The sequence below is a fragment of the Orcinus orca genome, chromosome 2 (genome assembly GCF_937001465.1).
Source record: "Orcinus orca chromosome 2, mOrcOrc1.1, whole genome shotgun sequence".
NCBI lineage: Eukaryota > Metazoa > Chordata > Mammalia > Artiodactyla > Delphinidae > Orcinus > Orcinus orca.
The window spans coordinates 178,895,324-178,918,211 of NC_064560.1; positions in this window are offsets into that span (position 1 = coordinate 178,895,324).

Sequence of the window (22,888 nt, forward strand, 5' to 3'; positions counted from 1 at the left end):
TTCATTAGTAAGTAGAATCAGTTTTTCCATGCTTAGCCTAAACATCTCAAATTCCTTACTAGTGGGGGGTTAGACCACACTGGTTCATGTATACCAGCTGGTCTGATAAAATCTCTTTTGCTGAATTTTCAAGCATGAAGCACTCTAGGGAAAGGTAAGTTGGATTGGACCTGTGGACTGAGTTTTGGAATAAGCCCTAGATTATGAGTCAGAGTCAGATGACCTGAGTTCCTGTCTTGTACTGCCAGTTACTAATTCAGGGAGTATGGACAAGCCATTTAATCTCATTGAGCCTCAATTAATTTTCTATGTAATAGAGGGGGAAAATATTGTGTTTTTTATTTCACTATGTGAGGGATATTTGAGAATTAAGTAAAACAATGTCATTATAGTGTTTTATAAACTGAATGATATCATATAAATGTGATAAATTATTACAATTGCTCCAACTATTGCCAGCTGAGTTTTGGTCCATGTCTCATTTCTGGCTGGGTTGTGTTCTCATTATTTATCATTTGGCCATTACCATTCACAACCCAATAGCTGCACAAATTATTTAGTTGCTCTGGACATTTGTAATGGTTAATATTGCTGAAAATAAATAGCTTTGAGAATGCTTTTTGCTCTGAGATTTTCTTGTGATTTTTTTTTAGTTAGACCAATCCTGGGAAAATTCATGCAAGAGTATTTATAGCACCTCCCATTATTCTTTTGGCAATACCATCTCAGTCTTCTCAATGCCCTTCTTTTTTTCTAGCATGTCTAATGCTTCATCTGGCTCTTCTGCCAGAAGAAAACCTTAATCCAGTAACTGTGGTACTCCATCCTTGATGGCCCATGTAGATAGAACCCCCAATGGTCTCCCATTCTCTAATACACAGGTATCTGGCTAGAGCTCCATTCTTCACAAATAGAATCTGAATAACTAATTGGCACTGGATTAATGGAAATAATGGCTTAATATCTTTTCTGCACCAAAGTTTAAAAGTTACATGTTAATATGGGTTTTTAGTGCCTTACCTAGGGTCTTTCTAGGGTTCTTTCTCTCAAGAGGCATTCCCCCCTTTCCTCTTCACCTTCCTTATCTAATTAATGCTTATTCTGCCTTCATCACCAAGGGGAAGTCTTCTCTGACCTCCCTTATTAAGTTAATTCCTTCCAGTGTAATTTCTTATAGCATCATGTTTTTTTTTTCTTCATACCATTTACAATAGTTGTAATTTCACACTTATTCACAGATTTTTAATGATTTTCTTCCAACTCTATTCTAAGCACCAAGAAAGTATAGACTATCTTATATTTTACTTTTCATTTTCATGCCCCAGGGGCTAGAAAATAGCAGGCACTCAATAAATATTAAATAAATTGACAGGCTCGTATATGAAAAATTCATGTTTTTCATCAGGGAGATCTTACTTTTGAATCACCTCCTGAAGGTGATCAAAGAGGGTCAGTGGGAGTTCTCATCTGCAAGCAAAACTTGACCCTCGTTCTGGCTATTTCAAGTAAGAGTAGATCTATTTGAAGGACTTTTCAGGTAATGGCAGCAGGCACTCACCAACAAATGAACTGGATGCTGGGAGACCAGGCTTGGAAAGAGTAGAAAATAAGGATACTATAGAATAGGAATAGGAAACCAGAATAGGAAACACAACTATCTCATTGGCAAAAAAAAAAAAAAAAAAAAAAAAAAGCTGGTCCGAATGCCCTTTCTCTTGCCACCTGCACTATTGGCTCTCTTTCCACTGTAACTATCTCTATTCATGTGTTGAAATGAATCTGGTCTCCAAATACTATCATCTTCCTCTGTCAATAACTAAAGAGTATATGTGTGTCCAGCCTATCTGGGCTCATAGAAGCTTAGAGGAAAGAGAGGGAACACTTTTGTTTGGCTAAGCTCAGGTCATGTATCAGACATGGCTAGAAGAAGAATCTTTTGTGGGAAGAGACCATAGCAGGCAGGCGTGAGGAATTACAATCCAACCCAGATTGTTTCCACTTAAGAGAAAGCACTGCATGGGAAAATCAAGGGGATGAATGTTCAGCATCAAAAAAAAAAACTCATCATCAACTACAAGCAAGTAGTCAATATAATTCCAGATCTGTTCATCTAAAAAGAAAAAAAATCTGAAAATAGAAGAAAAATAAGAGGAGAACATTCAGAATCCTTCCCATGTGTCCAAGAAGATGTGTGAAATGCACAGATGATAAATTTCCCACAGATTCAGATAGAAGGTTTAATATGGACACGGCCAGTTTTTCTACCACAGGAGAGTCGCTTGCAAATTAGAACTCCACTGAAGCTATCTGTTTGGTGACTATAATCATCTATGACTAACCATGATGGAACAATATCTTCCCCAAAGAAACCTATGACAAAAGTCAAAAGTTAGAGTAAAAACCAAAACCTATTCAATTGCTAGAATGCAATGTAGCAGGATGTTATATCCACATGCTCAATACATTGCCCAAGAGAGACAGATTACTTACTGTCAGATGCTGCTCTGCAGAAACTTCCATAATTTCCTGACCCTTCCATTTGACTGCTCCCCACAACCATATTCTGTATGCTGTTTATTTTTTCTTTTCATAAATATCTCTAGTTTCTTTTCCTCTTTTATTGTTTATCTCTTTTAATCTACAAATGTCCCTCCTATTCATTAATTTAGCTATTTGAAAGTTAAAACCAGTCAAAGAGCTAATACCAAATATTATGGAGGAACCCTTCTTATTAACTCCTGATGATTCCTTTCTGTGGAGGGATCAAAATCATTATAATACTTGGCCTCTGTTGCTTGACTCACTAGTCCCAGAAGTTTGAACTTATCTGAAGAATAAACCTGGCCAGGGTAACCTAGCCACATACGTCTTCTTCTTAGGAGTGTGCTGCTACCCATCCACATTTCGCCTTAGCATGTGCCCTCTGTTGCTCAGGGCAGGATCTTGCCCATGCCCAGTGTTGTAAAAGACTCAGATTCAAATCACATGGATTAATTTTATGAGGTGATGTGCTCTTCTCCATTTGCCACTCTTTTGTTTCACTTCTAATTATTCGAAACCTAAGTGGGAAGAGGGTTGCTACGTGAGGGCCCTTCAGAAACCAAAACACCAAATACTCTTCACCTAAATTTAACTCAACAGTATTCGTACCTACATTTTTGCCTCTCTCTGTAAAGTGAGTAAAATCCAGAGGAAACTGAGGAGGAGAAATTAAGTACCCAGGGCTCTTGTCTGAGGCTGGTGGGTAAGGTGCATTCCTCTGGTCTAGAAGGTATTTTGTGCAGGATAAGTTCTGATGAAATCGTAAGAAGACAGTTTAAAATGAGAACATCTGGCTAGTAGAGTCCACAGAGGTGAAAGAACGGTGCTCATCCCAAATGTACCATCACCGATGTTATGAGGGAAGTCTATTGCCTTGTATTCTCTAGCATGTGTTGCAAACAGGCACCAGGTGCTCCAGGTCTCTTCCGCTGTACAATTAGTAGCAAATCATGCATGAGTACAATTGCTTGGCCCCTGAGTGATTTGGCCAAGAGCAAGCTGGCACTTCCCGCAGCACTCAAATCACAGCTGGCTACTCTATTCACAGGACTCCATCCCAGCCTCTTCAGTGTGTGTCCAGCCTGTCTGGGTTCATAGAATCTTGGAGGGAACAGAACGGAACATTTTAGATTGATTGTTTTCAGGGACAATTCACCACACTGATTGTCTATGAAGGAAAGTGACAATGGATCTTTTAGATTTTATTTTATTTGCAGAGGACTTTTAGACCAATAGAGTCAATTGTTCAAAATGACACTGCAAAGGAGGGTTCATATATTCCAGATTTTTAATGGCAAAAATTAAACAGGAAAAACTTCTTATGTTGAAAGAATGAATCAAATCCTTGAACTCAGAATGGCTTCAACCATTCATCTACATGATCTTTTAAAAAACATAAATCAGATTATGTCATTCACCTGATTAAAATCCCCAGTGGATACTCTTGTACCTAGAATAATCCAAACTCTTTACATGCTATGCTCATTCCTGCCTCAGGACCATTACTCTGGATCTTCCCTTTGCTTTAGACACTTCCTTCCCCCTCCCCCAACACCCTGGACCTGTTGCCTCATTTCTAGTATTTGGTTCTCAACCCAAGTGGGACCTCATGAAAGAGATGTTTTCTGACTATTTTATTTTAAGGGTCACATTCCAACTCTAGTCATTCTCCAGCTTGTTTTGTTTTTGTTTTCATTTATTGTTTGCCTCTCCCACTAGAGCATAAACTGTATGTGGGAAGGGAATTTGATTGTCATATCCCCACCTCCTGGAATAGTGCCTGCTGCAAAGTTAGGCACTCAGATGATTTGTTGAAACATAGCAACTCAAACACTTTCAATAACAATTTGAAATATATATATATATATAATATAAGTACATAAAATTTTATATTTAAAATATAAGTATATAAATTATATATATAATAACTACTATAATATGTAGTGAGGGAATCTTTCTACATATGGTAATTGTATCAATTAATACCCTTTGTTGGGTAGCCTAGTATGCTTAAGATTAATCTTCAGTTACTCTCCACAAGTCTCAACATAGTAGTACAGAGCCACTATCCCAAAAGAAGGAATTCTGCACAGACAAAAATTATATATGTCTACTACATAGCCCTTTGAACAGAATATCCCCAGTGTGCTTGCTACGTCATTCAATCACTCCTAGCTTTTAGCAACTGGGTGAGAAATAAAGGAGCTTAAACAGAAGGTGAAATGCTGATAAAATTTGTGGGTTTTCATCTAAGCTTCTGTAAATAGTAAGCAGTGGATTCAATCAATGTAGAACATGAATTTGGGGGTTTATCTGAATCAATACTAATTTATCAGTTTACAATTTTTTCATTATTTTCAGCATTCTATGTCACATCATCTTAAAGTGATGCCATGACACACATAGATAAATGGCTACACAATAAACAATGTTTTGGTTTCTTTTTACCATGTCATTGCATCTTTTAGTAATCTACTTTTTGAAAAGTTAGGAAAACAATTCTTATGATATAGATTCTTGATGTTTGTCTGAATTTTCCATTTTTCAATTCGATGTTTGTTCAAATTCAATCTTAAGCTATTATACATCAGAATTGAGACAAGACCCATATTAAACTTCAAATCTCTTTTAGCAACTGGATTATATCAGTATGTGTATGTGCATGCATCACATACAGATGTAGATCATTCTCATGGATCCTTAAAATAGCTCCAGGAGACCATGAAACTATTCTTATTGTTGAGGCTTCCAAGTTTTATTAAGGCTTTTTTAGTTACAAGTGACAGAAACCCAAGAAAAACTAGATTACATCCATACCTAAGGAAGTGTATCGCTGCATAAAGCCAGGAAGTAAATCAAGGTACTTCAAAGAACCAGGGAAAGTGCTCTAGGGACAAGGACCTCAGGTGCTAGAACTGGAACCTGTGATCACAATATTGTGAGGTCTGTCTTACTTTCCATCCATCTCATCTCTGCCTGACTCTGAATTTCTTTGTATGTTGGTTGAACTATTTCCTACTATAGAGACTCCTGCTCCATGTGTCCATGAATGTAGCACTCACCAGTTTAAACTTAGCACAGGGAAAGAGATTTTTTCCTTTTCCCAATGTCCTTAAATCAATTCCAGGGAAAGATTCCATTTGCTCCTGCTTTAATTAAATGCTGACTGTTGTGACCAAGGTTGACAGAGTCCATGAGCAAGAAGGGAGATCTCATTGGGCAGGAAGAAAAAAAAATAATGTTATTACAGTACATTTTGAAGGTTAAGAATCAAGTTTCTTTTCTTTTATCACTTACTGAGGGCCTCTTTAGTATTAGACATTGGACTATGCATTATCAACACAGATAAAATGCACAATTCCTAGCACATAACTTTACACACATGCTGAATGTTATTTTTTTCATTGAGCTAGAAGCTCAAGATACAAAATTAATTAGTTACTTTTTTCCCCTCAATGGACTCACAATATAGTTTGGGAGCAAGGCCATAGACATTAAAAGAGTCATATATGATAGCTTATAAGTACTAAAGGAGACATGCAGCTGATTAAGGCCATAGAATTTTTCGAAGGAGTCAACGCTATTGGGGCTAAAATAATCTGGTATATATTTATGGAAGAGATAGGACCTGAGTTGCTGGCAGATCTCAAAGGACAGCCAGAACCTAGATATGCAGAGTCACCATCTCTTCTGGAGCTAACCTTTCCATACAGTTTAAATGGGCAGCTATGGCTGAGATCCACAAAGAAGCCAGAACTCTAACGTTATTGTCCAGCATTTCCCTCTAGAAATTCAGAATGGGCATTGAGTCATCAATCCAACCATTCACCTCTCTGGCTTCAGGGTTCTGACTTGTAGGGTATGTACATAAAGAAATTGCCAAATAAGGATCAGAGTATCAGCTTCGTAATGTGCCAAGAAAGGGCTCTTTCATAACTGCTAGACTGAAACAAGATAAGAGGGTTTTTTTTGTTTTTTAACTGTCACCTGTGTATTAGTTTCTTAATGACTGTTACAACAAATTACTATACACTCGAGGGCTTAAAACAACATACATTTATTCTCTCATAGTTCTGGAGACCAGAAGTCTTAATTGGCCACACTTCCTGAGAAGTTTCTAGGTGAGAGTTTATCCCTGCCTCTTTCACCTTCTGGTGGCTACATGGCTTGTGGAAGCATAACTCCAATCTCTATCTCTGTCTTTACATGTCTTCTCTCCTGTGTTCCTGTGTCTCATCTCAAATCTTCCTCTGCCTGTGTCTTATAAGGACTCTATCATTGGATTTAAGGCCCACTCTAAATCCAGGATAATTCCATTTCAAGATCCTTAACTTAATATCTGCAAAGAGCCTTTTTCCAAAATAAGGTCATATTTACACGTTCTGGAGGTTAGAACTTGGACATATATTTGGGGGGTGGAGCGGGCCCTATTTAATTCGCTACACCTGTACTGAAGATAGTTGCCCCATCTGACTTATCTTCCCAGTCACATGCAAGAAGCCAGAAATTGGCAGTCCCCATTTCCACTCAAGTGGGTTTAATGCCTGGGCATCAGAAGAAAAGGAGAGAATTGGAGGACTGGGCACCTTCTGGGTCTGAGCATATTCTAATCTAAGAGATCAAGACAGAGAAGCACTTCTGTTCATGAGTAGTGCCCTCCCTAGAGAAAGGTGGCCCACTGGAAGTAGAGTTTTCACCATTCATATTCATGACTCCGCATTCTTAGAGACTAGTCAGAAAGATATAAGAGTGAGCCTGGATATTCATTCCAAACCATTCCCCACCTCCTGGGAAGGAAAGAAGCAGTCCTCTCCTTACAGAAATTCATAAAAGGAGAATATGGGATCCTGTACTAACATCTCCTTTTCTAGCCTTTAAAAAAAGAAGCATTAGCATGAATAGCTAACAGTACAAGTCAGTCTAGACTATTCAAAAAACTTGGCTCATAACTGATATATAGGTATATTCATTCATTCATTTAGTCATTTATTCAACAATGTAGGCTAAGCAACACGTAGGTTCTGTAAATACTGTGGTGAATGAGGCATTCGTGGTCCCTGCCCAAAGAGGATGTATAGTGTGGTTAGTGGGACAACATGCTGTGTTAATAACTGCATTTTCCATTGTCTAAGTGTTGTGATACAAGAGCGTAGACCAGGAGGTATGTAACATAGTTTTGAAGGGGTTGGGCGAAGTAGTGGCATTAAGACTTAGAATCAAAGAGAAAATGTCTGGGTAAAGGGAAGCAAGGTTGGGCAGATAACAGGTGAGAAAGAACCTGGAATTGCAGCAGCTGGTGAGATAAACGGAACTTAGAACAAAAGGGCCTTGTAAACATGCTAAGGTGTTTGGACTTGTCCTACAAGCTTTGAGGAGTCACTGAAGAGCTAGTGACATAATTAGATTTGCATGTTGAAATGCTCACTCTGACTATAGCATGAAGAACTGATTAGAGTAGCATATACCAGAGGTGCAGGGGCCAATTAAGAACCTCTTGTGATAAACTATGGGTGTTTATTGGCATGTTAGATACCACAATAAATCAAAATCCTCTGTGGCCTTCCTATTCAGTTATCCCCATCTCTAATTCCCCAGTCTGGGGGTCACAATGGCCAGTCCAGTGTAGAAGGAAGTTAAGAAATCTACTTGAACTTCACTGAGATGCATCTTTCAGCTGCAAATTGGAAGCCAAAATAAGAAATTATTGGCCTTTGTAAGTAAAAATTGGCTTCAAGCATAGCTGGTTCTGGGGACTCAGTGCCATCAGGACTATGTCTGTCTGCTTCCTTCTCCTTCCATTTCTTAATTCTGTGCTCTTTCATGTTGGCCTCACCCTTAGTCAGGTCTTCTCCAAAGCGGTGGTCCTCTACATTAACTCTAGGGGTGCATCTTCCTAGTCCCATGATCAGTAGGAAGAGTACATTGTTTCTTGAAACAGTTGTGACAAGAGTCTTCTGATTGGTACAAATCATATCAAATGTCCAACTCTGAACCAACTAATATGGCAAGAAAATAGATTATACTCATTAGGTTGGATCTGGTTAAGGTGCTCATCCCTGAAGTGGGGCATAGATCCATCTTATATGACATATACTAAGAGTGAAGGACAGGTAATTTTCAAAAGTAAATTCTAAGTGCTGTTATCAGAAGTAAAGGATGTGGATTCTGGACTAGCAAAACCAAAAGATGTCTACCATACATCCTTATTCTTCCAACCCACTAAACACAGACTTACATAACCAGTATGCATTTTTTCCACTAATAATTTCAGGTTGTGGACAAGAATCCTGGACCTTGGGAAATAAAGGTTAGAACAGCTTGGGTTCTTTTCTGAGCAAACATGGCCTCTCAACCCAACCAGGCTGTGGCATTATCTGTGTGTGGAAGCCAGGTGGACTGTATTTTAGGCAAGAGAAGACTACCAGCTGGTTATTCCGTGCCCTATTCCAGTTTTGGTCTTAAAGAAAAGGATTAGCACCTTGACTAAAGTCATCTTGTACTCAGGAAGTGAGACCAAGAGAACAATTGATAATATAACCCCCAGGGCTTTGTTTTTCTTATTGGAGAACTCTCACATTTCACATAGAGCAAGATTTCATTCAAATCACATTCCCAGAAAGTGCAACCCAGTCACTGAAAGTATCTGTGGGAGATACAAAAATCTTGGCCAAATCAATTTCCAAGAGTCTAGGAGTAAGGACTCTGGCCAAAGATGTCAGGAGGCCCTTTTGGCTGCAGAAAGTAGCAGTGAATACAGCAGAATTCTTGGTGGCTCACATTACTGAATAGCATTATATCAGATTCCAATGTGTCTTCTCTCTGGCTACTCCTCTTTGGCCAAAGAATCATGAAGTTACAATGGAAATAATGAATTTCCTTTAGGATATCCTATAATTGGAATTTTGGACAATGGGCCAGAACTTGGCATCACAGTTTTTGTTTGTTTGTTTGCAATGGGTATCTATCTTTTCTGCCTGATTAAAGTCTATTTCCCTTTATTGTAATAAAACCCCCATCTGACTGATTCTGGTGAGATTCCAGGGGTGAGTATGTAGCCCTGGCCTGGGAAAACACTTTGGCCACAGTGATTGGTTCATTGATGAACATGAGACCTAACTAAGGTCAATGAGAGTCAGACCAGGGAAGAAACTCTGCTTGGGCACCCTTTGTCAATACGCAATTCTACCCATTTCTATACAGACCCAGCACCATTCTGGAACTCCAAAGACAATGGTTTTATTTCATTTATCTACTGCTGCCTAACAAAACATCTTTCAAAACTTTTTGGCTTACAAGGGCAATTATTTTATTTGCTCATGATTCTGTGAGTCAGGAATTCTGGCAGGCACAGTGGGGATGGCTTATCTCTGCTTCCCAATACCTGGTGCTGTCAGTTGAAGGGTTCAAATGGTGAGGGATTGTTGAACAGGGGCCATGTGTTTGGAACCTTGGTTCTAGCTATTGCTCAGGTTCCTCAGTTCAACTTCAGGTGGCCTCTGTATGTGACTACCTTGGGCTTCCTCACAGTATGGTAGGCTCAAGGTGGTAAAATTTCTCTTGTGACAACTGGGTTCCAAAACAGAGTACTCCAATAGAAGAAGATATTGAACATCCAACATGGGTATAAGCACTTATTAATCCTTGACCTGGATGTTTTTTTGGCTAGAGAAAATCACATGGTCAAGCCCAGAGTCAATATGGAAGGGGTTAAAGTAAGAACACGAATATTGAGAAATGAGATTCAATTGTGAGCAAGGGGCACTAATACGCCAAGTCTACTACAGGCTTGGACGTTGTATTTCTCACAAAGGTAATTAGCAACTCTCTCAAGTTGCTTCTTAGAGACTATAGTTACATGGTAATTACTCAATCAGGAAAGAAAAAAAACATAGCAGCCACCAAAATATTGCTGCAGCTAAAAGACTGCCTTGTACAAGGAAACTTTTCCTTGGGCACTCTAAGAAATAACTAGAGGATATCATGAGGGGTACTAATTTCCTACCTGAGCTTGGTGTCCTATAATTTGGGTGTAAATGGAAATGTAACTTCCTTTTCTAGTTAAAATCTGGTGAGGTCTGAATTTATGACTTACAGAGAATAACAACAACAGCAATGATAAATATGTGGTATTTTAAAGCCCAGACTATTTCCTTAGCTTTCACCCAATTTCTCCACATAACATTTGAGTCACATATAACCAGCAGTTCCTATAATATTTTAGAGCAAATTAACCAAATAGAGTATATGATCCTTCATGAAGAAGAATACAATTTAACCTGTGATTTAAAAATCAGAATAAAGACTTCTATCACAGAGTCAGCTATACTACAACTTATCAATGTAAATATCTTATATCTTTTCCTCATTAGTCTAATGTTGGTTCTATTAGTCAGGGTACTCCAGAGAAATGGAATCAATAGAATATATACAGATATATAAAAAGGGATTTATTATAAGAGATTGGCTTGTGCAATTACAGAGTCTGAGAAGCCCCACGACCTGCCATCTGCAAGCTGGAAGCCCAGGAAAGCTGGTGATGCAGTTCCAGTCCAGACCCAAAGGCTGAGAACCTGGGGAGTCAATGGTGTAAAGTCCTGGTCTGAGTCTGAAGGCCCAGGAACTAGCAGCAGTGATGTTTAAGGCAGAAGAAGATGGATGTCCCAGTTCACACAGAGAACAAATTTGTCCTGCCTCTACCTTTTTGTTCTACTTAACACTCTAAATGGATCAGATAATGTCCACCAGCATTGGTGAGGGTGATCTGCTTACTCAGTCTATCAAATCAAATACTAATCTTCTCCAGAAACACACCCAGATACAGACACACTCAAACACACCCCAAAACACTCACAGATATACCCAGAAATAATGTTGTACCAGCCATCTGGGCATCCCTTACCCCAATCAAACTGACTCATAAAGTTAACCATCCCACTGGCCAGTGCTACAAAATCTACTTTTCTAAGAGGAACTACTTCTAAATGGATTTGATTTAGAAGTTTATCATCTGCCCTTTGCCCTTAACTTCTCTCACCAACAAAAGGAAACTCAAATTTGATCTCCCCTACCAGTTACTTGGTGACAATGGCAGATATCTTTGAGAAGAAACTGAAACATTAATTAACAGCTCAAATGGGAGGGTAAGCTGAACCTCCTTTGATGATATTACTACATGTTTCAAAGACATCCCTCAAGGAAAAGTAGCGTGCTTGATATAGAGAACTTCCCATTGGGGGAAATATCAAGAAGAAAGTGTGCCCATCTCCCCATGGGAGAAGAGAAGATTGACATTTCTTATAGAAAATAGAGTCCTTCTTATTCTAGTTTTGCTTTTTTATTCTTTGCATCTGACAAACTCTTTTACAGCTCAGTCAGGCTGAATGTCAACTACCTGCTTTGTTCTAATTCAGTTGGACCACAGTGAAGGAATACGAGATGGCTCTAATAAAAGTGAATACCACACCTGAAATTAACATAAAATTGTAAATCAACGCTACTTCAATATAAAATTTTTTTAAAGTGAATATCAAAATTTCTCATTAATATCTACCCTCTTTAGCATTAAAAAGTCTTTGACTTTAGTTAATCATCCATCAAATTTCTATTGCATGTCTAGTATACTAGGTACTCTTCTAGGTGCTAGGATTACAAGTGTGAAGAAGACAAAGTCCTTGCTTAAGGACTTACATTTATGCATTCAGGAGGAGCAAGGAGTGAGAGGAAAGACAGTAAACACACAAACAAATAATAAGATTTCATATACTGATTAGTGCTATGAAGAAAATAAAATGGTGATATGATAGCAAGTGACTAAGGGAAGGAAGATGAAATGGGATAAAAAGTGCTTGGATAAAGGAAGATGAGACTGCTTTAGCTAAGATAGCGGGACTCATCATTCTGAGATCAGAGGGTTGGTAAATAGCTAGCGTGAGGTCACAAATGGGCAGTCTAGAACTATCACCTAAGCCTCCTGATTCCACGGACCTTTAATGATTGGGTAATTTATTGTTGTTATGACTTTTTAAAATTAACATTTGTCCAACGGAACACAAGGTGCCAGATGGTGAACCACGGTTCAATAACTGACCACAAGAAAAATGGAAATAGACAAGTTTATCACTCACAGGTCCTGGAAGAATTACACGGCATGCCTTGAAGAGCCACGCAGGGAGGGCAAGGCAGAGTACAGAGAGGGAGGCAGGACCTGGGGCACATGGTTGGAATGTTTTGGGGTTCCCAGGCTAGGACCAGATTGGTCAATTCAAACCAAAAGAGCAGGTTTTGGTCAGCCCTACGGGGGTCTTATCTAAGGAGCACATAGGCATACAGGTGCTGGGAGGCAGCAGAGATCATTGCCCACAAGAGCTCCTGGGGAAGTCCTATCAGGAACTCATATTTGCTTGTGACCCCATGGTTGCTATCCAGGGCATGCACTTGCATGGGGGCTACTGTCAGCTGAAGGTCCCTGCAGGCTGCTTGGCCAAATAAAATGGAAACCGAGGCAGCAATACCATGGAATAGCTTAGCTAAACTCTCAACACTTGTCCAAACAGTGATGCTTCTGAGAGTAAAAAAGGGATCTATTAATAATTACTTCAGGACAACAGGCATAAATGTGTCTGTCTTGGGTGAGCCAAGACATGCAGTCATACTATATCTAGTGAAGCAAAATACTCTGTTATGTTTCTTTATAAAATCATAATAATGACAATAGTGATAAGAACTTAAATATGGTATTTATCTCTGGAGGTATTTAGGTCCTTTCACATATATTATTTAGCTGATTTTCCCAAGGAAAAGAGAACACCTCACAAATAAGAGACCTGTTCCAAATAAAAAGGCAAAATAACTTGCAAAGGTTTCAAGAAATACCCTTACATTTTACAAAACCAATATGAAAGCTTGAGAGGCCCTATTTAAATGAAATACAAAGGAGTTCAAAGGGAATACATATGAACATAAAATCAGCAAATATTTCCTACGCACATAATAAACACCAGGCCCAGTACTAGGTTCTGGGAAACAAAGATAAGTAGAAGCCCATTTCCCTGGAGAAACCCTATTCAGCCAGCTAAAGAATATTGCTTGCAGCTTAAGATTACTTCATATGTGTCAAAAACAAAGACCATGAATGGTTTCTGCCTTCTGCTTCCTCTATGTTTGTATAATCCCTAAATAGGAAGACTTTGGCTACCATTGGGTGTAGAGTGCTGACTGACCACTTGTGCTACTGTTCCCACTGTGTCTATATGTTCCTGCAAAAGGAATATTATGATTCCCATGACCTCCATCTTCACAGCAATGTCTTGAAGACAAAAGAGATACAGAGATGAACACTGTTATGAGAAAACTGTCTGAGGGCAAACCTTGAAGATGACAACTTCTCTGGGTACCTCCAGCCTCTGGTTTTATTTTTTTCTTCCCTGCCATGGAGAAGAATCTGTACCTACTTCAACATTCCCTGTTCACTATGAAACTCGAGCCTTGGGGTCAAATTTGATGAATATCCAATGTAATCAATTGGCTTCTTGTCCCTGGGTATTTGTGGCTCAAACCTTATTACTAATTGCTAAAGAAAGGCTTTGTCCTTGTTGGAGGAATTTCAGAAATCTTGTAGAGACAATGGAGGAGAAGTTCTGAGAGGCAAGGTGCCTCTTCTGATGAAGTGTAAAGCCTAGCAGAAGGGAACATTGAGTCCAAGATACTCCAGGAAAAAAAGGGGCATTCTAATATCCTAAAGGCCCTGAGAGATGGCCATGCCTTTTAGGAGATGGACATGGGAGTTCTTGTAGAGGGAAGGTAAAGGAAAATCAAGTCTGACATTGTGAATAGTCCCACTTTCTCCTCTTTGTCACCACTGTTAATGTATCAACTGTTCCAAAATTTTTCAAAGTCACTCAGCAAGCTGGTTTTGCTAATAAATTAGGATCTATAAAAAGCTGGTATTTAGTTTCCAAGAAAGCAATAGGAACCCAAACTTAGGAGGTATTTTCCCCAATTCATTCCTTACTGACAGGAGATAATGAACTGAGACCTCCAAGGCAGCTGGGGAACAGCCTGCCACAACCTTGTAAACCCAGAGGCTTCTAGTTCAAAAATGATCTGTGTCACTAGCCTGGCCTGACCTCCTGCACATTATGTAACAAAGTTTTCCCACATGTAAGTTGGGGAAACAGTAGAAATTCAACCAGAGGGTGGTTGTAAAGATTTTTGTTAAGCCAAGTGCAACAGTGAACGTGCGCTGAGAAAAGTCAATACGCATTTGTCAATTGGCTTGAAATGAAAGACAGTCACAGTAGGAAGACTGTGGTGAGTTGTAACCTGCCCAGTCTTCCACTTCTGTGAAGTAACAACAGCCAGAATGGTGGGAGAGGATGGTCCAATAAGCATCCTGATGATTGCACCTCTTCCTTGCAAATCACTCAAATGAGACTTCCCAGGTGGATGTAGATGAGAGGAACTCCATTGCCAAAAGAAGGGGGCCAATTTGGGGGTTAGGAAAAGAACTCAAAACACAGCCAACACAGTTGCTTCCATGTCCCCATGACACCTACCTTTATTCATTCACTCTTTCATGCATGTGTTCATTAAAATAGTGAATATTCATTGAGTTTTCACTCTGAGGTAGGCATTGTTTTGGGCATGTGAACTCAAGACCCTGTTCCTGCCCACAAGTTTACGATGCAGTAAGGGAAGACATAATTCAGTGATTAAAGTGTCTTGACAAGGAAGATGAGAGGATGCTGTGGGAACCCAGTAGAGGAACATCTAGCCAAAACATCTGGAGGGAGGATCGGGTAAGCCTTCCAGAGAAGGTGATGTCCAAACTGAAACTGAAAGACATGAATTATTCTAGCAAAAGTGTCAGGCATAAGGGAACAGTGGTGCTGGGAGAAGCTTTCAGGAAGGGGAACCATATTCCCAGAGGCTCAGAGATCTTTGTAGATTGCTTACCTACAAGGTAAGCAATGTACTAGATGCAACGTGATACATTAAGATGAGCAAGATACTACTCTAGGAAGCAAAGAACATAAAGCCTAACAAATAAGATGGCTTCAATAATAGTTATAAGGCAAAGCATAATTTATATGCCAAAGGCCTCTTAGGTTTGGTCAGTTGAGTTGATTCAGTCCTCCAGCTCACTCTCTCGTACATCTCACACCACAAAGAAACTGTTAGTTTTTAGGACTGGTGTTCACCAAATAACCATTTAATAGATGGTTTTCCTCTTCCAGTTCTTACAATATCATAAGAAGGAGGAAGAATTAAAGTAATTCTGTATTTGTGCATTCACTTGAAATATGGCCAATTCAGGGGCTAAAAAAAAAGCCCTATTGCGCCTCAATGAACCAACATTGATTTACTCTGTCTAATCAGTTCAGTAATCTGAGCTTCTATAACTATTACTACTGCATCCTCTTATTCAGTATTTATTCTCAGCTACCTTATCTTGTAACAGTGACAACAGTAATCTATACTGACCAGAGCACATTGAAAAGGCCCTTGTAGGGAGAGCCTGTGGCCCCTAACTTCTGTGTTCCCTGCTCAGTATCTAACACAGAGACTTATACATTTCAGCAAACATTTGTTCTCTCATTAATAACTTGACCCAGGACATGAGAGTGCCCAAGAATAAAGAAGAAAGAGTAAATATTTGAAAAGTACAAACACCAAGGAGGAAGGGCAAGCCATCGGTCATGATGTAAGGACACAGAGGTGAAGAGGTACAATTGGCCCAGGAAATTGGAGTGTCCAGTAATGCTTTTATTCTGATGGGCTGTGACTATCCCTTCCAAGAATCACTAAAACCCTTAGGGCCTGCTAGATGCTGCCTGGCCTTGAGTAACACTGGAGAAGAAATCTTAAGGAATACTGTGATCTTTCTCTGGTCCTGGTAGATGGAGCAGCTGACCTGGTTTTGTCTTTCCCATCTCATACTTCAGGATGATTCAATTGGCCTGGAGCTCCAGTGAAATGCTATCTGCCTGAACTCTGGTGTCCTGCCTCATGGCCTGGGGTCCAGCTGCCAAGTCACCATGGCAGCTTGGATTCCTGGCTTTCTGGTTTTTCCTTGTCAGAATCTGGTTGTAAAATAAAGTACAGCCTCTGCTCTCCTGACAGTTTCCAGTGTCTGCTCCATTTCACTTGCATTTACTCCACTGGCTTTTGACAGGTCATTCTCTACATGAAACCACAGTTGAAAGTGGTATCTGATGAGGCTCTGAAGGGCTCTCTCTGGGAGTGAAAGAGAAGCCAACAACAAACAAAATAAACCCTTGAAGTAGAGCATTTAGGGGCAACGTTCCGGGTTGTGATGTTCCCTCTCTGCCATGTCACTTCCTTTGTTCTGCTTATGTTCTATTCTTCCCAAGTAGATGCTAACTGATTAGTGAAAAGCCCCATAAGGAAGGACATATTGGAGAACTTGAGGAATATGCAACCTGGCTTATGGGTTCTGATTACATGGGAAGTGGCTTCATAGCTACATTTCAAAACTGACTGGTACCACCTTGATTGATTCAGATTCCCCTTTAAAGTGTTGTGGAAAGACTATGTGCTTTCAGCTTCAACAACTAGTAGTTGGAAAGTTATATTGTATCTCTGCTTATAACCAGAGTATGCAGCCCTTACTTGAGAATTCCAGCCCTGCATTACAGAACACTCTTCATCAGGGGCAAGCCTCTCCTCTCTCTACACCCCAGTCTCCCATCATTATTATGGTTCTAAACATCACTCTCTCTTGCCACCCCAGCAGTTAAGATAACAACTAAACAAGAGCATGCATATCTTGGGAGAATACAGAATATTCTAGGCAAGTCTAAATGCATACTGTTGAGATAAGTGATTCTACATTCTACCAATGCCCAGATAAGGGATTCTGGACATTGCTAGAGCAAGTTATATAAAAAAAAACTCTCCCCATGATCATAGATCAATTTTATCCTAGGCTAAAAGTATTATTTGAAACACAAATATCCAAAATATAAATGATGATTCTCTTGTGGCCAAGTTGCAGGGAGGGTAGTTAAGTTTGGCATTAGTATTCTCCTTGGGGTTACTGTTTTTTATTGCTAGGGATAGCTGAGTTGCTAAGCTCACCCAAGATTAAAAGTGTTTCCAAACTGCCTCAGTGTACACACAGGTTAGAATTTGTCCCCATGGGACAGCTGGCTCTTAACTGCAACTCTTGATCAGGTTCCACTGGGGCACTGCCATGTCACAGTTTCACGAACATCATTATCAAGGCTGATTTTTGCCCTGTGGCCGCAACATGGACTTTAGACCTACTACATGTTTTAACTCTCAGAACCAAGTCATGTTGTTTTCAGGTGAGATTTTTTTGGGAACATGGCATGGACTTGTGGGTTTTTTACAGTCATTTTGGTAAAATATTACCTTGACCTTCACCTTTCCTGATCCCTTGTAATATATGCCCTACTTCTCATGGGGAAGTAATCGCCAGCTTCCCTGACTGGGGACTTTCAAGGTAAACACGAGGAGCATAAGGGCTGGTGCCTACAAATCACAGGGCTGTTCAAATTCAAATCCTAGCCAGGAATGGGCAGAGGAAAGAGTGCTCCATCCTCTGCTAACCTTCTCCCTTCAGTAAATTCCCCCTTCTTGATAGGACTATGGCTGACTGAAAGCATGAATTCCATGTCTTCACCAGAGCAGAGCTGCGATGTCCACCTCCTTCCTGACATCTTTTAGTAATAACCTCCTATACTGCAGGCATGTTTTTAATTTCATTTTTACAGAGAAGACAAGGAAGCTGGGGATGGGGTGTTAGAGCAGGAAGTGTTTGGGCTGGTATTCAAACCTTGACATCTTCATTGTGAAGCAGGAGAGTGAAGAGGTAAAGCTGGGGTCTAGAGGCTGCAGTTTTCAATGCTCTGAAGTCTCTCCTCCAGCCGAACCCTTGCCTATACACCTATCTGGGGGAAATAATCCAATTCTATATAGGCTAAAGCATGGAGTGTTGTATTGTTGGGAGCTGCATGTGGAGGAGGGGGAGAGGACAAAGGGAGAGGTGGTGGCTTGGACTACTCCCATTCCAAAAGCACTTAAGAACATCTGATGACTAGTGCTACCCTCCTATCTCGCCTCCTGCTGGAATCCAGGAAAAAGATCTAGCAGAATCATTGCTAGCAAGACATCTAATGCATGGGAGTGAAACCAAAATTGATTTTTAAGAAAATTCCTCTTAAATCATAGAAGAAACTCCAGGACTTCTCAAGTGGAAAGAGCAAAGTAATAAACGAAAGTGACTCTGCTAAGAAAGCTACTAGGTAGGTATAGTAGAGCTTCTCAAATAGTCATGGACTGATTGGTTAATGCTAAAAGAGCTCTGTCTCCTTTCCTGGGGATGGTTAGAACACAGGAAAGTCAGAGAGGGGAAAGCTGATGGGGCTGCTGAAAATTATGGTATTCCTTTACTCAAGTACACAAGGTCACCATGGGACTAACTTAGGTATTTTTTTTCACTGTGTCACCAAATTTCTTCCTTTCTATTATATTATGACTATTCAGAAAATACACAAATGTACCCTAATAGTATCTCCCTTAAGAATTAAAAATCTCTGTCTGGTTATATCTCTGTTTTCTGCTCCCCTCCACAGGAAAACTTCCAGAAAATTGTCTGGGTGCTGTCTCTATTTCCTCACTTATATTCACCCTTTTGCTTTTCCCATTAGCTCATCGGTTCAACCTGGCTTCAGTCCCATCATCAAATTCCACTGAACCTGCTGTCATCAAAGTCAGTGACCCCTGCGTTGCCAAATACAAAGAACATTTTCCATCTTCCCTCTTGTATGAAAACAGTCTCCTTTCTTGACTTCTGTCACGATATCGTCTTCTGGGTATTTCCCCCCTCTGTTACTGGCCACTCCTTCTAACTTTCTCTTGCTGGCTTTTCCTCCATTACCTAAACTTAAATATTGGTATTCCTCAGGGTTTTGCCTTGGACTCTCTTCATCTTTCTTCATACAACTCCTTCTAAGTGACTTCATCCATTCTCATTACTTTGATTATTATCTCTATGCTAAATGTTCCTTCATCTATATTTCTGGCCCATACCTCTTCCCTGGGCTCCAGACCTCTTCACCCATCTGCCTGCTTGACAATCCATAGCCCTCATGGTCATCCGAGGATCCCCATTCCCCAGTCAGAACTTCTGTTTCCTCCTGCATTTCCCTTCCCCATGTCAGTAAATAATGTCATCAGCTATTTAATGTTAAAGCTAGAAATCTAAGTGTCATCCCTTATTCCTCTTTGTCCCCATCACCCTCCACACCCAATCCATCTAAATCCTGATTATTTTATCTCTAACATGAGTCTCAGCTCTGTCCATGATGCTACATGTCCATTGTCACCACCATGTTCCAGCCATCATTCTCTCCTGTCCTTATGACCACAGTAGCCTCTTGTCATGGCACCCTGCTTCTGTTGTCATTCATCCCCTTCTAATTTTCTTTACAGCAGCTACAATAATCTTTATAAACATGTGAATCAAATTACATTGCCTCTCCAATTCCTTGGATGAGTTCGTAATACATTTAAAATAAAATATGGACACGTGCGGGCCCTAAATGATCCAATCTCAGTCCATTTCTTCAGTTTAGCTCATTCCAGTCTTCTTCATCATTATCTTCCAGCCATCAGGTAAACCCTCATCATTATTCTCCATCATAGTTCCATGTTTATTTCCTTCATAGGGCATGCAGTAGGCTTAAAAATAGCCCCTGAAAGATATCCATGCTCTAATTCCTGGAACACATGTCTCTTTATGTGGCAAAAATGGACTTTGCACGTGTGATCAAGTTAAAAATCTTGAGATCGGGAGATTATCCTGAGTTCTCCAGATGAGATCTAAATACCATCATAAGTGTCCTTATAAGAGAGAGGCTGAGGAAGACATTACCATAAAAGAGAAGGAGGCAAAGTGACCATCGAGGCAGAAACTGGAGTGTGAGGCCACAAGCCAAGGAATGCCAGCATCCATTAGAAGCTCAAAAGGGCAAAGAGTAGTTTCCCCCCTAGAACCTCCAAAAGGAATGCAGCTCTGCTGACACCTTGATTTCAACCCAGTGATACTTATTGGCCTTCAGGAGTGTAAGAGAATATATTTCTGTTGTTTAAGTTTCCAAGTTTGTGGTCATTTGTTATGGCAGCCACAGGAAAATGATTCAGGTTTTTCATAATTTGTGATTATTTTATCTATTTATCTTAGTTATGTTCTCCCTTATTAGTCTACAAGCACTATGAGAGCAGAATTACATCTGTCTCTGTTGTTTACCATCATATGACCAGTACTTTGCCATTATAGTTCAATACATATATTTTGACTGAATTAATTAATTTATCTTTTGATAAAGTGTTGCACTTTAAAGGACCATTCAAAGGTTTTACACCCAATCTTTGTCTACAGGCTGGGATCTCTAATATCAGTCAATGAAGCAAGCAACTTTTCTTCCTATCTCATCTCCACCCAACTCAAAGCCAATCCAATCACCCATTCTTCAGTCCTCAATATGTACATCTTTCTCCAACATCACCCCACCTCTACTCTATTCCAAACTCCTAGGCTCTCTTCCTGGACTAATAAAAACCCTTTCTAACTGGTTTACCCACTTTCTTTCTTTCCCCTTTCTAATCTGATCATTACACAGCCATTAGAATGACCTTGTAAACAAATTTGGTTACATAACATTATATTTACCATCCTTCAGTGACTTCTTTGACCAACAACGTTAACACGGTCTACAAAGATTTTTATTGTTTGTCTGCTCCTACTTTTCCAACGTTTCACCATGAAAGCCACTTCCCACCTCTGTACAGTAGCATGGAGGCTTCTTAAAGTCCTCATTATTTACCTTACTCCTTCCCACTACAAAGCCTTAGCAAATATTTTCCTCTCTCCACTTTCTTTGATTTTATGCACTGAGTTTTACGTCCCCCCCCCAAATCCAAACCCCCAATGTGATAGTATTTAGAGGTGGGGCCCTTGGGAGATAATTAGGTTTGGATGGGGTCATGAGAGTGGGGTCTCTATGATAGTATTAGGGCTCTTATAAAAAGAGGAAGATACCAGAGCTGTCTTTCTCTCTTTCTCCACCATATGACGACACAAAAGAAGGTAGCTATTTGCAAGCCAGGAAGAGGCTCCTCACCAGACACTGAATTTGCTGGCTCGATATTTACTGAATTTGTACAGCCTCCAGAGAAATAAATGTGAGAAATAAATGTCTGCTATTTTAGCCACTTGGTCTAGAGTCAGCTTGAGCTGACTAAGATATTCAGTTATTGTTCATCTCCTTCACCAGACTGTGAACCCTAAGAGGGCATGAGGGTAGAAACCATATGTTTTTTAAAAATCGTTTCTGTATTCACAGAATTTATCAGTGTCCAGTATAACAGTAGATTCTCAACAATAGAAAAATGTTAAATGAATGAATGAAAGGTAACAAATAAAAAATCTTTTAATTTTTTAAAGAAATGCTTTAATTTTTTATGACCACTTCAAGTATTTCAACATGTTTTTACACACTATTGCATTTAATATTCCTAGAGATCCTGTAATAAAGACAGAATATGTAATCTAATTCTTTTCACTTTATATGATGAAGAATCATATTCTCAGAGGTTTAAATGACTTAGCCAGGATAATATAGCTAGTAAGTTTTAAAAGGAGTAATTATACTATACATAAGTGTAGGAGATAACCTGCACTTCGTGTGTAAACTTATACCTACCATGTCTTGAATGTATCATGTCAAAGAGTATGCTAAACGTTGTAAATGGGTTAATTCATTTAATCCAGAAAACAACTCTGTAAGGCGGGTACCATTGTATGCTCATTTTAAGGATGAATAAATTGATCTGTGGTGGAGCAACTTAAAAAAAAAAAAAAAAACAGGGCTTCCCTGGTGGCTCAGTGGTTGAGAGTCCACCTGCCCATGCAGGGGACGCGGGTTCGTGCCCTGGTCCCGGAGGATCCCACATGCCGCGGAGCGGCTGGGCCCGTGAGCCATGGCCGCTGAGCCTGTAGTACAGAGCCTGTGCTCCGCAACGGGAGAGGCCACAACAGTGAGAGGCCCGCGTACCACACACAAAAAAAACCAAAAAGAAACCCAATACAGTTAACGTATAGGAGAAACAAGGCTTAAACTTAGGTCTGTGTGATTCCAAAGTACAAAATTCTTAGCTGCTCACCTGGGAGATTCTTTTTTAATGCTGAGGTGTTTCAGATGTACAAAAATATAAAAATAATTTAATATAATCTGTTAATTCATCACTCAGCATAAGAAATAAAACATCTGAGATAAAAGTGATGTCTCCTAAGTCCCTT